The sequence below is a fragment of the Artibeus jamaicensis genome, unplaced genomic scaffold (assembly GCF_021234435.1).
Source record: "Artibeus jamaicensis isolate MK-2021 breed Jamaican fruit bat unplaced genomic scaffold, CSHL_Jam_final scaffold_369, whole genome shotgun sequence".
Taxonomy (NCBI): Eukaryota; Metazoa; Chordata; class Mammalia; order Chiroptera; family Phyllostomidae; genus Artibeus; species Artibeus jamaicensis.
The window spans coordinates 4,566,632-4,578,717 of record NW_026522042.1 but is presented as its reverse complement, the minus strand read 5'-3'; positions in this window follow the sequence as shown (position 1 = coordinate 4,578,717).

Here is a 12,086-nt window from a genome sequence, read left to right as displayed (position 1 = left end):
TTTTGTTTTCTATGACCTTGTATATAGTTGGATATCAGGTACCATGATTCCTCCAACTTTGTTCTTCTCAAGGCTGCCGTTGCTATTCAGGGTCTTTTGTGGTTCCATATAAATTTTTGGACTATTTATTCTAATTCTGTGAACAATGCCATTGGTATTTTGATAGGGATGGCACTGAATCTATAGTTTGCTTTGGGTAGTATGGGCATTTTAATGATATTAATCCTTTCTATTTATGAGTACTGTATATGCTTTCACTTATTTGTATTTTCTTCATTTCTTCAGTGTCATAATTTGTCAAGCACAAGTTGTTGCCTCCTTGGTTAAATTTATGCCTAGGTATTTTAAAGGATAATTTTACTTGTGATTTAGTTTTAAGTTAGATTGTTTTCTTAACTGCTCTTTTCTGATAGTTCATTATTGTCATATAAAATGCAACCAATTTCTGAATATTTATTTTGTATCCTAATACTTTATTGAATTCATTTATCAGTTCTAGTAGTTTTGGAGGAGAATTTTTAGAGCTCTCTCTGTATAGAATCATCTCATCCACAAATGTCTTCCTCTCTTATTTGGATGCCTTTTATATTTTTTCTTCACTCATTGTCCTGGCTAGGACTTCCAAAACTACATTAAATAAAAGTAGTAAAAGTCAACATCTCTGTCTTGTTCCTGATCTTAAGGAAAACACTTTTAGCTTTTCCCTGTTGAGTATGACATGGACTATGGGTTTGTCATGCATTGACTCAGACACCAGCCCACAGTGTCTGCAGCATTATGGATGAGATACAAGACAAATTCACACAGACTACCAAGTCCTGCAGAGGAAAAGGGACAGCGTGGCCACTCTCTCAAGGGGAGAGCACCCAGACCCTTGCCTTGACAAGCGTTTATTGGGTTCGATTTGCACAGGAATAAAGCTCATCAATCATTGTCAAGTAGAAATGATTAAGCAATAGATAACATTCCAAGAACTCTTGAGGGCTTATTCTGAGTCAGGTTCAGATAACTAAAGGGCCATAAAGTTTTGGGGGAGAAAACTCACTTCCTGCTTGGTCCCTTATTATTTAAATTGAGGGGAGCAAAGTAAGTTTCATAGAATTTTGTGTATTCTTTCTCAGGCCTGATCCCCCTAGGGAACCCCACTTTCCAGCATGGGGCTACACCCACCTCAAGCATTGTTTCAGACTTAAGTGAGGCAGGGGAAATAAAGCAGCCAAGAGATTAGACTTCTTGCAGACAGAATGAGGACTCGGGCTATGTCAAAGCCGAGGGATGAGGGCCCATCACCCCCTTTTTCTTTAGCCCCCCAAGTCCTTCCATGGGGCCTCCTCGTGATCATGACTGTCTTAGTTTGTCCCTCCCTTGAGGAATCTCACCCATCACTGGCTAACAGATCAAGCACTGGGGGCCAGGCAGGGTGAAGTAAAAGGAGCAGAGGCAGCAACCCTGCCAGGGAGATAAGCTTTGTCTCCTTAGTGGCTTGTGATCCCAGGGTTGCTCACTCAGCCTTAGCCAGGAAGGGGGTTGCAGCTTCTGAAACCAGGCAGGGCGGTTGCCAAAAATACATGGCCTTTATTATGTTGAGTTATGTTCTCTATAGTCCCACTTTGCTGAGAGTTGTTATCATAAATGAGTGCTAGATTTTGGCAAATGTTTTTTCAGCATTTATTAATAATATCACTGCATGGCTAAAGAAAACACTATTAAAATAAAAAGAGAACCATCTGTATGGGAAAACTTATTTGCCAATGATACCTCAGACAAGGGTTTAATCTCCAAAATATACAAAGAACTTGTATACAAGTTCTTTTTATACAAAATATACAAAGATAGGCAACCTAATTAAAAAGTGGGCGAAGGACTTGAACAGACACTTCTCCAAGGAGGACATACAGAGGATCCAGAGACACATGAAAAGATGCTCAATATCACTAGCTATCAGATAGATGCAAATTAAAACCACAATGAGATACCACTTTACACCAGTCAGAATGGCCATCATGAACAAAGCAACAAACAAGTGTTGGAGAGGTTGTGGAGAAAAGGGGACCCTAGTGCACTGTTGGTGGGATTGCAGACTGGTACAACCACTATAAAAAAACAGTATGGAATTTTCTCAGAAAACTAAAAATGAATCTGCCTTTTGACCCAGCAATTCCACTGCTAGGATTGTATCCTAAGAACCCTGAAACACCAATCCAAAAGAACTTATGCACCCCAATGTTCATAGCAGCACAATTTACAATGGCCAAGGTATTGGAAGCAACCTATGGGCCCATCAGTAAATGAATGGATCCCAAAACTATGGTGCATTTACATGATGAAATTCTATGCAGCAGAAAGAAAGAAGGAGCTCCTACCCTTTGCAACAGCATGGATGGAACTGGAAAGCATTATGCTGAGTGAAATAAGCCAGGTGGTGAAAGACAAATACCACATAATCTCACCTTTAACAGAAACCTAAAAAATAAAACAAATAAACATGCAAAATATAACCAAAGACACTAAAATAGAGAACAGGCTGACAGTAACCAGAGGAGAGAGGGGAGGGAATTTCAGGGGAAAAGGGTAATGGTTTACAGGAACAAGTATAAAGGACACAGGGACAAAAATTTAGGAGGGTGGAAATGGGAGGGAGGTGGGGAGTACTGTGGGGGAGGGCTGGGATGGGAGTAAAAGACAGAAAACTGTACTTGAACAACAATTAAAGTAAATTCAAAAAATAATAATATCACATGATTTTTATTCTTCACTTTGTTTATGTGTTGTATCGTGTTTTGATTTGCACATATTGAACCAATCTCGCATCTCCAGAATAAATCCAACTTGATCACGATGTATGCTCATTTTAATGTATTGCTGGACCCAGTTTGCTAATATTTTGCTGAGGATGTTAGCATCTATGTTTATTAGGGATGTTGGCCTATAATTTTCTTTCTTTGTAGTATTTTTATTTGGTTTTGGGATTAGGATAATGCTGGCCTTGTAAAATTAGCTTGGGAGTCTTTTCTTCTTTTGAATCTTTGGAATAGTTTGGGGAAGGTTTTATTTCTCCTATGACTGTTTGGTAAAATTTACCTGTGAAGTCATTGGTGCAGGAATTTTTTTTGCTGGGAGTTTTTTGATTACTGCTTCAATTTCATTAGTTGTAATCAGTCTGTCCCAGTTTTCTGATTTTTTCTGATTCAGTTTCAGAAGACTATGTTTCTAGAAATTTATTCATTTCTTTCAGGTTATCCAACTTGTTGATGTGCAGTTGTTTGTAATACTTTCTTACAATCCTTTGTATTTCCGTGGTATCAGTTGCTACTTCTCCTCTTTCATTTCTGACTTTATTTATTTGGGTTGCCTCTCTTTTCTTCATGATAAATCCAGTTAAAGGTTTATTAATCTTGTTTATCTTTTTCAAAGAACCAGCTCTTGGTTTTATTGATCTTTTGTAGTTTTTTTAGACTCTGTTTTGATTATTTCTCCTCCGATCTTTATTATTTTCTTCCTTTTACTCACTTTGTACTTTATTTGTTGTTCTTTTTCTAATTTCCTTAGGTGTGAGGTTACATTATTTATTTGAGGGTTTTTTGGTGTTTTTGCTTCTTGAAATACGTCTGTAATGCTATGAATTTCCTTCTCAGGACTGCTTTCACTGTGTCCCATACATTTTGTTTTGGGGCTTTCATTTCCATTTGTCTGAAGGTATCTTTTGATTCCTTCCTTGATCTCACTGTTAATCCATTCATTGTTTAGTAACAGGTTAATAGCCTCCGTGTGTTTGTGTTTTTCCTTTTTCTTATCGTTGATTTCCAGTTTCCTGCCATTGTGGGCAGAGAAGATGCTTCATGTGATTTTAATCTCCTTAAATTTACTGAGACTTGTTTTGTGTCCTAACATGTGGTCTAACCTAGAAAATGTTCCATGCGTACTTGAAAAAACTATATATTCTGCATCTTTTGGTGAAATGCTCTGAAAGTACTAATTAAATCCATCTGGCCTCGTATGTCATGTAAGGTTGCTCTTTTCTTATTGATTTTATGTCTCTCAGATCTATTGATGTCAAGGTATGTTAAAATCCCCTATTCTTCTATTACTGTCATTCTCTCCTCTTATGTGCTGCAAGATTAGCTTTATACGTGTAAATACTCCAATGGTCGTGTGCATAAAAGTTTGCAAGGGTTACATCTTCTTGTTGAAATGATCCCTTTATCATTATGTAATGTCCTTCTTTGTCTCTTATTAGAGTCTTTGTTTTAAAGTCTATTTGATCTGATACAAGTATTGTTACCCCAGGTTTTTTGTCGTTGTTTTTATTCGCATAAAATAACTTTTTTTCATCTTTTTACTTTCGCTTTGTGTGAATCTTTTGTTCCGAGGTGGGTTTCTCATAGACAGCATAGATATGGGTGTTTTCTTGTTTGTTTGTTTGGGTTTTTTTAATCCATTCAGCTACCCTGTGTTTTTTGACTGGAGCATTTAATATATTTACATTTAGGGTAATTATTAATGAGTACGTATTTATTGCTTTTTTATTCTTTATAATTATTTTCCTTTCTTTTTGAAGAAGTTACTCTAACATTTCTTATTATATTGGTTTGGTGCTAATAAGTCCTTTAACTTTTTATTGTCTAGGGAACTCTTTATATATCTTTTGATTGTAAATGATAGTTTTGCTGGGTAGCGTGATCTTGGTTGTAGGTTCTTGCTTTTCATTGCTTTGGATATCTCTTGCCAATCCCTTCTGACCTTGCTACGTTTCTGTTGAGAAATCAGCTGATAGTCTTATGGGAGCTTCCAAGTTTCTGTTGAGAAATCAGCTGATAGTCTTATGGGAGCTTCCTTGTAGGTAACTGTCTTTCTCTTCGTGTTTTTAAGATTCTCTCTTGGTCTTTAAACTTTGCCATTTTAATTATGATGTATCTGGCTCTGGGCCTCTTTGAGTTCATCTTGTTTGGAACTCTGCACTCCTTGCACCTGTGTGCCTTTTTTCTCCACCAGGTTAGGGAAACGTTCAGTCACTTTCTTCATCAAAGAGATTCATGTATTCTCATCGTAGCCTATGGGATTTACCTTCATTCCTTTGCAGGTTAGCAATACATTTTTAAAAAGACATGTACATCTTATCTGGTATTTGTAGATGTTGTATATTAGAATGGAGGTTCAGCAGATCTAGTCTACCATAAAGCTGGTAAAAAAAATTCCCTGCTGTTGAAAACATTAAATGATGTAAAGTTCTTTAGATTTTTTTTTTTCGGAGGGGGAAGGGAAGGAGAAAGAAAGGGAGAGAAACTGATTGGTTGTCTGTCGCACATGCCTAATCAGGGACTTGGCTCGCAACCCAGGCATGTGCCCTGACTGGGAATTGAACTGGTCACCTTTTGGTTTGCGAGATGATGCCCAACCCACTAAGCCACACCAGTCAGTGCTAAATGTGCTTTTAAATGCTCATATACCATTTTGTTATATCTCTTTGTTATCACATTTTTAACTAATCTGCCCTTCTCGTCTTTGTGTTTTGGAAGTGCAGTTTATACTCAACACCATTTTAAGTCATGTCACAATAAACATCAATCTACATACATGAATTAATGATTCTTCTACAGGAACAATTACTGAATCATAGTTTGTGAATATTTCTGAGACACACATTTTCGAACCGCATTCTAGAAGCCCTGGCACAAGCTGACGCTGAGATCAGCTGGACATGAAAGTGCCTCGTTCAGCACATTCCTCCTTGACAAACCAGCTCTCACTGCTGCCATGTCTACACACCTGGCGAAGGTCTGGGGGTCATCTTATTATTTCCATTTATATTCATTCGATTACTGGAGTACTAAGTTATTCAGTACTTTATCATCTATTTTCAAATGCAACATAAACCATTTTTGCATTTTTTATTAATGTAACCCTAAATCACTACTTCCTTCATCTACCATTGTTAACTGAGACAAATTATATGTTGTTCTATTTTTATATTTTATATTAAATTATTCTTCCTTATATTTATATCCTATAAAATCTATCTGCTTTATATATTAATTATGAGCAGTTGATCATACATAATGTCTTTATTAGGATGTATTTTCTTTAAGTCTAAATGTCATAAAACATCCTTTAAATAGATCTAAAGGCTTTTTGTTTTAATAATTTCAGGTATACGTCTTTCTTCCATTTCCTATTGATTCTGGTCTATTGCTCTCTCTCTTGTTTTCTATTAGATAAATACAAATTTTAGTGCCAGGTTCTATGATGTATTATTTCTTGCTCCTAGGCTCCCACAACATTTTAAATATTCCAACTGACCTTTGCCCCCATTCTTACTTCATGTTATCTGAGAAATCTCATCAAGGGTTTAACAGTTCATACCCTACTCCATATTCTTCATTTTGAGTTGGTCCTCTTTATTCTCATTCAAGTCTATTTTTTTAGTAATATAACTTCTTCGGGCTTTTTATTCTCAAACACATTTCTCCAAATAGCAGCTGTAACCCTTACTTGCCTTCATTCAGCAAATAAATAAAGAAATAAAATGCACTAAACTTCATGAAAGCCAATTATTATACCAGTTTGAGAACAAGAAAATTGCTGTACTGGCGAATAAAGGAAGAACTGAAGGTCCTGCTTCTCACAAGCAGAGCACAGTCGTGAGTTCCTGGAAACCACCTGAGTTTTTGTCTGAACAGGCTAAACATACCCCTTTTTTATAAATGCAGTTTTTCTCAGTTCTATAATATTTGTTCACAGTTTTCCATGCCTATACATGTCCAGTGCTTAACTCTCTAGAACACAGGTGGCCAACACAAGGCCTGTGGGCTAAATCCGGCCCTCTGTCTTGTTTTATCCAGCCCGGCACCTTGTTTCTACCCGGCAGTGGTGCCGAGCTCTCTAACTGTTAAGGAGCAGTTACATTTATACAGTCCTAAAATTAAATTCAACCCTTTGAAGGCAACCACGAGGCTGGCGTGGCCCTGGTGAAAATGAGTTTGACAGTCCTGCTCTAGACCTTGCTGCTCAGAGAGAGGTCCTGGGACCAGGCACAGGAGCTTCACCCGGGGGGCTTGTTAAGCAGACAGAACGGCAGGCCCTTCCCAGAGCTGCGGAAGCAGGATCTGCAGTGCCTCTGAATCCCCAGGGAATCTGTATGTGCCGTTCAGTTTGAGAGCCCTGCTCTGACAGGCAGACTCTCCTATCTGCCTCATGTAAGTTGCAGGTGACGTAATTAGTTAATCAAGCAAAAATGATCACATTTCTTAATGAGAAGGAGCAAATGCTGGCTCTGTTTTCAGTGGCAAAACAGGTTATTCCGTTCTAGTTGAAAATAGACATGATAGGGATCGAGACCAAGAGTTTTAATTTAAGACAGGCGTGTGATGCAATCGCATTTGCTGAATGAATGAGACTGCTTAAACAATTGGATGCAGGTTTCCTCTTTCTTCTCATTAAGGCAAAGGGAAGAAACAATAAGCTTACAGAGCTCAAGGATCTAGAAACCAGCCAGCGAAAACATGTTCTTCAGCATCTTCCCATCCATTTGCTTGTGTCTACAGTGTCTACACTGCAACTCCACATCAGAAGCTTTATGGTATACTATTTACAATTCTTTTCTTCTTCATTAAAATCTGATTAGCAATATCTAAAATATTTCACTTTATCATCAGTCAGTCATCTCTCTTCTGATCAGCATTATTTTTTTCTATTAACTTTGGAAAATATTATGAAAAATAAACTTTGTGATCCTAAAATTTTCTATTTTCAAATTGATGATACTGTCCTCTTGCATCAAAAAAAGCACTTGAGATGGTTTAGGTTATATTTAAATGTTCTTGGCTACAGTGTGCTTAGTGAATGAAGCCAATTATTATATCAACCATGTGTTTTCCATACCAAGTTAAATGAACTGGGAAAAGATGATAGCCCTATCTTGTGTTCCTGTTTCAATATTGCACAGATTTGGAACACACACATTTTATTCTGTTTACAAGTCTCAGGTTTCCCTTTCTACTTAGAAATAAAATAATTGACAAGTAAATAAACTGTGTACGTGCAATAACCAAAGAATAGGTAGATCTAAAAATGCAAATAGCCTGAACAGCTAGCTGAGTACTTTAGACAATCAGAATATTTAGGTCAAAAAAAAAAAAAAAAAGGCCTGGCTGGTGTAGCTCAGTGGATTGAGCGCCAGCCTGCTAACTGAAGGATCACAGTTCGATTTCCAGTCAGGGCACATGCCTGGGTTGCAGGCCAGTCCCTAGCAGGGGACCCACGAGAGGCAACCATACCTTGCTATATCTCCCCTTCTCTTCTTCCCTTCCCCTCTAAAGATAAATAAATAAAATGATTTTTAAAAAAGAATATTTATGTCACCAATTGTCTGTTAAACTTCAGTGATAAATAAGCAGAGTAGACAGAGCATAATGAATACTTAACGAATCGGCTTGTCACTACACAGTAACAATATGCTATATTTTAGAATTAGAAAGTGACTCTTCTTGGGCCCCTGCGGGTGTTGGGGAATGTAAGCAGTGTATGAAGAGAACCACACAGCAGTAGGATTTAGTCTGCCCCTGGGTTCATGCTACCTGAATGGAAAGGACTCCCGTTGCTTTGGAAGCACTTCCCCCTGTGTGGACTCGGACCCTGTCATCACGGGCTGGGCACGTGCCTCCCTTCTGTCCCGGCCCACATTGCCGAGTGAAAGTCTATATGTGGGTCTGAGTTTTCCTAAACTGACCCATTCTAATTTCTTCAACTCTAATCTTATTTATTATTATTTTTTTAATTTTACAGTAACATACACAACACACATCTCAATAAGTAGACTAGAGGATAGAAAAATGCCAAAAAACTATGTTTAACTTTGTTCTTTTCACAAACTGGACACCATAACACAGAAAAAAAATAGAGTATGCATGTTCAGTAACCTGCAATGCAACTACAGTGGTTATTCCAGAGTTTGCAAGAGCCAATATGATTTGGAGATTGACCAGGTCTATGATGGTTAACTTTATGTGTCAACTTGACTGAACCACAGAGTGCCCAAATATTTGTCAAACACTGCTCCAGGTATTTGCATTAGGGTGTTTGGGGTGACACTATATTTAAATCAGTAGACTGCATGAAGCAGATTGCTCTCCCTATTGTGGGTGGGCCTCACCCAATCAGCTGAAGGCCTATATGGAGCAAAAAGCTGACCCTCCCCTGAGTGAGATAGGAGGCTTGCTGCCTGGCTGCTTTTGAACTGGGCCATCAGCATCCTTCTGACTTCGGTCTTGAACAAAACATCAGTTCTTCCTGGTTCTCGAGCCTGCAAGGCCTTTAGGCTAAAATGATACCTGGTGCTCCTGGGTCTCCAGCTTGTGGGCTCACCCTGCAGATCTCAGGACTTACCAGCCTTGGTCCTTAATTGTGTGAGCAAATTCCCTATTGGCTTCGTTTGAAAAACTTTGGCCAATACATGGCCATAATTTCAGCATTTTGACTGGGAAATATGTTTCTTACATGCTCCTTAATCTCCCAGTAGTTTCTCTGCATGTGGTGTCCTTGTTTCTGCATAGTTTTTTTCCTTAGATCAGAGGTATGCAGAGAGGTATCTGTCAGGACCTTTTAATGTTTTCGTACAAACTCAATTTCTGGCCCAGGCTATGGTTTTCTTTTGCTGGCCTCTGCCAGATTTGGAGACAAGTAATAGACTAGCTCATGGTAGCTCATTTTATAGATGAATCTATCTTCAATCAGTTCATCTTTTAGAAAATACATTAGTGAAATCATTGCATATTATACTGTCAAAATCATTAAATGTATCACAGAGCTAGAGAACAGGGTAGATTTCCAATTTCAAATGGTTATAAAGAATACTAGACTTCCGCCAAGATGGAGGCATAGGTGGATATGCTGTGCCTTCTCACACAACCAAGTTTAGAGACAACTAAATATTAGCAATAGAAAACACAGTCAGAACACAGAAAATTGAACTTTTCAGACGTCTGTTAACAACAAATTCTTCAGCCTTACCGGTAAGGGGCGAAACCAGCAGCTGGTGGAGAGGGGTTGCACAGAAAAACTTGGTCAGACGGACTCAGGCACGCGGAATCCAGGCGCAGGGTTGGACCTAGTGAGCCACCGAGTGAGCAACCAAGCCAGCGACCGAGCGAGCGACCGCGGGGGAAACAGCGAGGGAGCAGGACTGCGGGTTGACTGTGGTCGCCACAAATGCGCGGATAGACAAGCGAGGGAGTGGGTGATTGGACCGGTACCCAGCAGGTCCCCACAGCAAGCGGCAGGGAGGGTTCCGCCATTTCCCTGCTCTGACCCCACCTCCACATACAGCGTCATAACTCAGCGACTCTGAGTGGCCTGGCCCTGGTGAACCACCTAAGGCACTGCTCCTCACCCAGTGAGTGGCCTGGCCCTGGTGAACCACCTAAGGCACTGCTCCTCACCCAGCGGTGCGAACAGCAGAGGGGGTCGCCATTTCCCCGCTCTGACCACGCCCCCACATACAGCGTCACAACCCAGCGACCTGGGAGTCCAAGGCTCCCTTCCTCACACTTAGGGCGCGAACAGACCAAAAATGGCTCAAGAAGATCTCAAAGCCCCCGAGCCTATAAATCTAAGCAATGAAGAAATAGCAAAACTCACAGATGCACAGTTTAAAACACTGGTCATCAGGATGCTCACAGAACTGGTTGATTATAGCCACAAATTAGACAAACATATGAAGGCTAAATTAATTGAAATGAATGGAAATGCACAGGAAAGCAATAGTGATGAAAAGGAAACTGGGACTCAAATCAATGGAGTGGACCAGAAGAAAGCAAATAATGGCCAAACAGAAAAGAGTCAAGAAGCAAGAATTCAAAGAAATGAGGAGAGTCTTAGGAACCTCCAGGACATCTTTAAACGCTCCAACATCTGAATTATAGGGATACCAGAAGGGGGAAAGGCACAGCCACCAGTGGAAAACTTATTTGAACAAATAATAAAGGAGAATTTCCCCAATCTGGCAAAGGAAATAGACTTCCAGGAAATCCAGGAAGCTCAGAGAGTCCCAAAGAAGCTGGACCCAAGAAGGAATACACCAAGGCACATCATAATTACATTAGCCAAAATTAAAATGAAGGTGAGAATCCTAGAAGCAGCAAGAGCTAAGGGGACAGTCACCTACAAAGGAGTCCCCATCAGACTGTCAGTGGATTTCTCAAAAGAGACCTTACAGGCAAGAAGGGGCTGGAAAGAGGTATTCCAGCTCATGAAATCCAAAGACCTACAACCAAGATTGCTCTATCCAGCAAAACTTTCATTTAGAATGGAAGGGCAGATAAAGTGCTTCTTGGATAAGATCAAATTCAAGGAGTTCATCATCACCAAGCCCTTATTATATGAAATGTTAAAGGGACTTATCTAAGAAAAAGAAGTTAAAGAAACATGAACAGTGAAAGGACAACAAACTCACAGTTATTAACAACCACACCTAAAACAAAAGCAAACTAAAAGGACAGCTAGATCAGGAGTGGAAACATAGAAATGAAGATCTCAAGGAGGGTTAGCAACAGAGGAGTGGGAGGAGGAGAAGGGGGAAGAAGGTACAGAAAATAAGTAGCATAGACAGTAGATAGAAAATAGATGGGGGGGGGCAAGAATAGCATGGGAAATATAGAATCTAAAGGACTTGAGACACATGGTCATAAACTAAAGGGGGGGGGTAATGGTGGGGATGGGGGGTAGGGTGGAGGGGAATGAAGGGGGGGAATAGAACAACTGTAACAGCATAATCAATAAAAAAATTTTTTAAAAAAGAATACTATGTCCACAAAAATATAATTGATGCAGAATCTCTTGCTGTTTATCTGACAGCTATTTCCCATTCTTCCTTGAAAACAGACTTCTTGTCATCTAAGACCTTGGACTCCATGGATGAATCATGAAAAGTCTGAGTCAGTAACGTTCTGTCATTTCCCCTTGGCCTGGGATTGGTTTTGAGAGGCAGGTCTCTGGCCTGTTTCTGGATCTGAGATAAGAGGAAGTATGTTGAAAACTTCTGGGAAAGATTTCACCCCTAACAAAAAAGGAGAAGACTTTCTTGTTCTTTATCT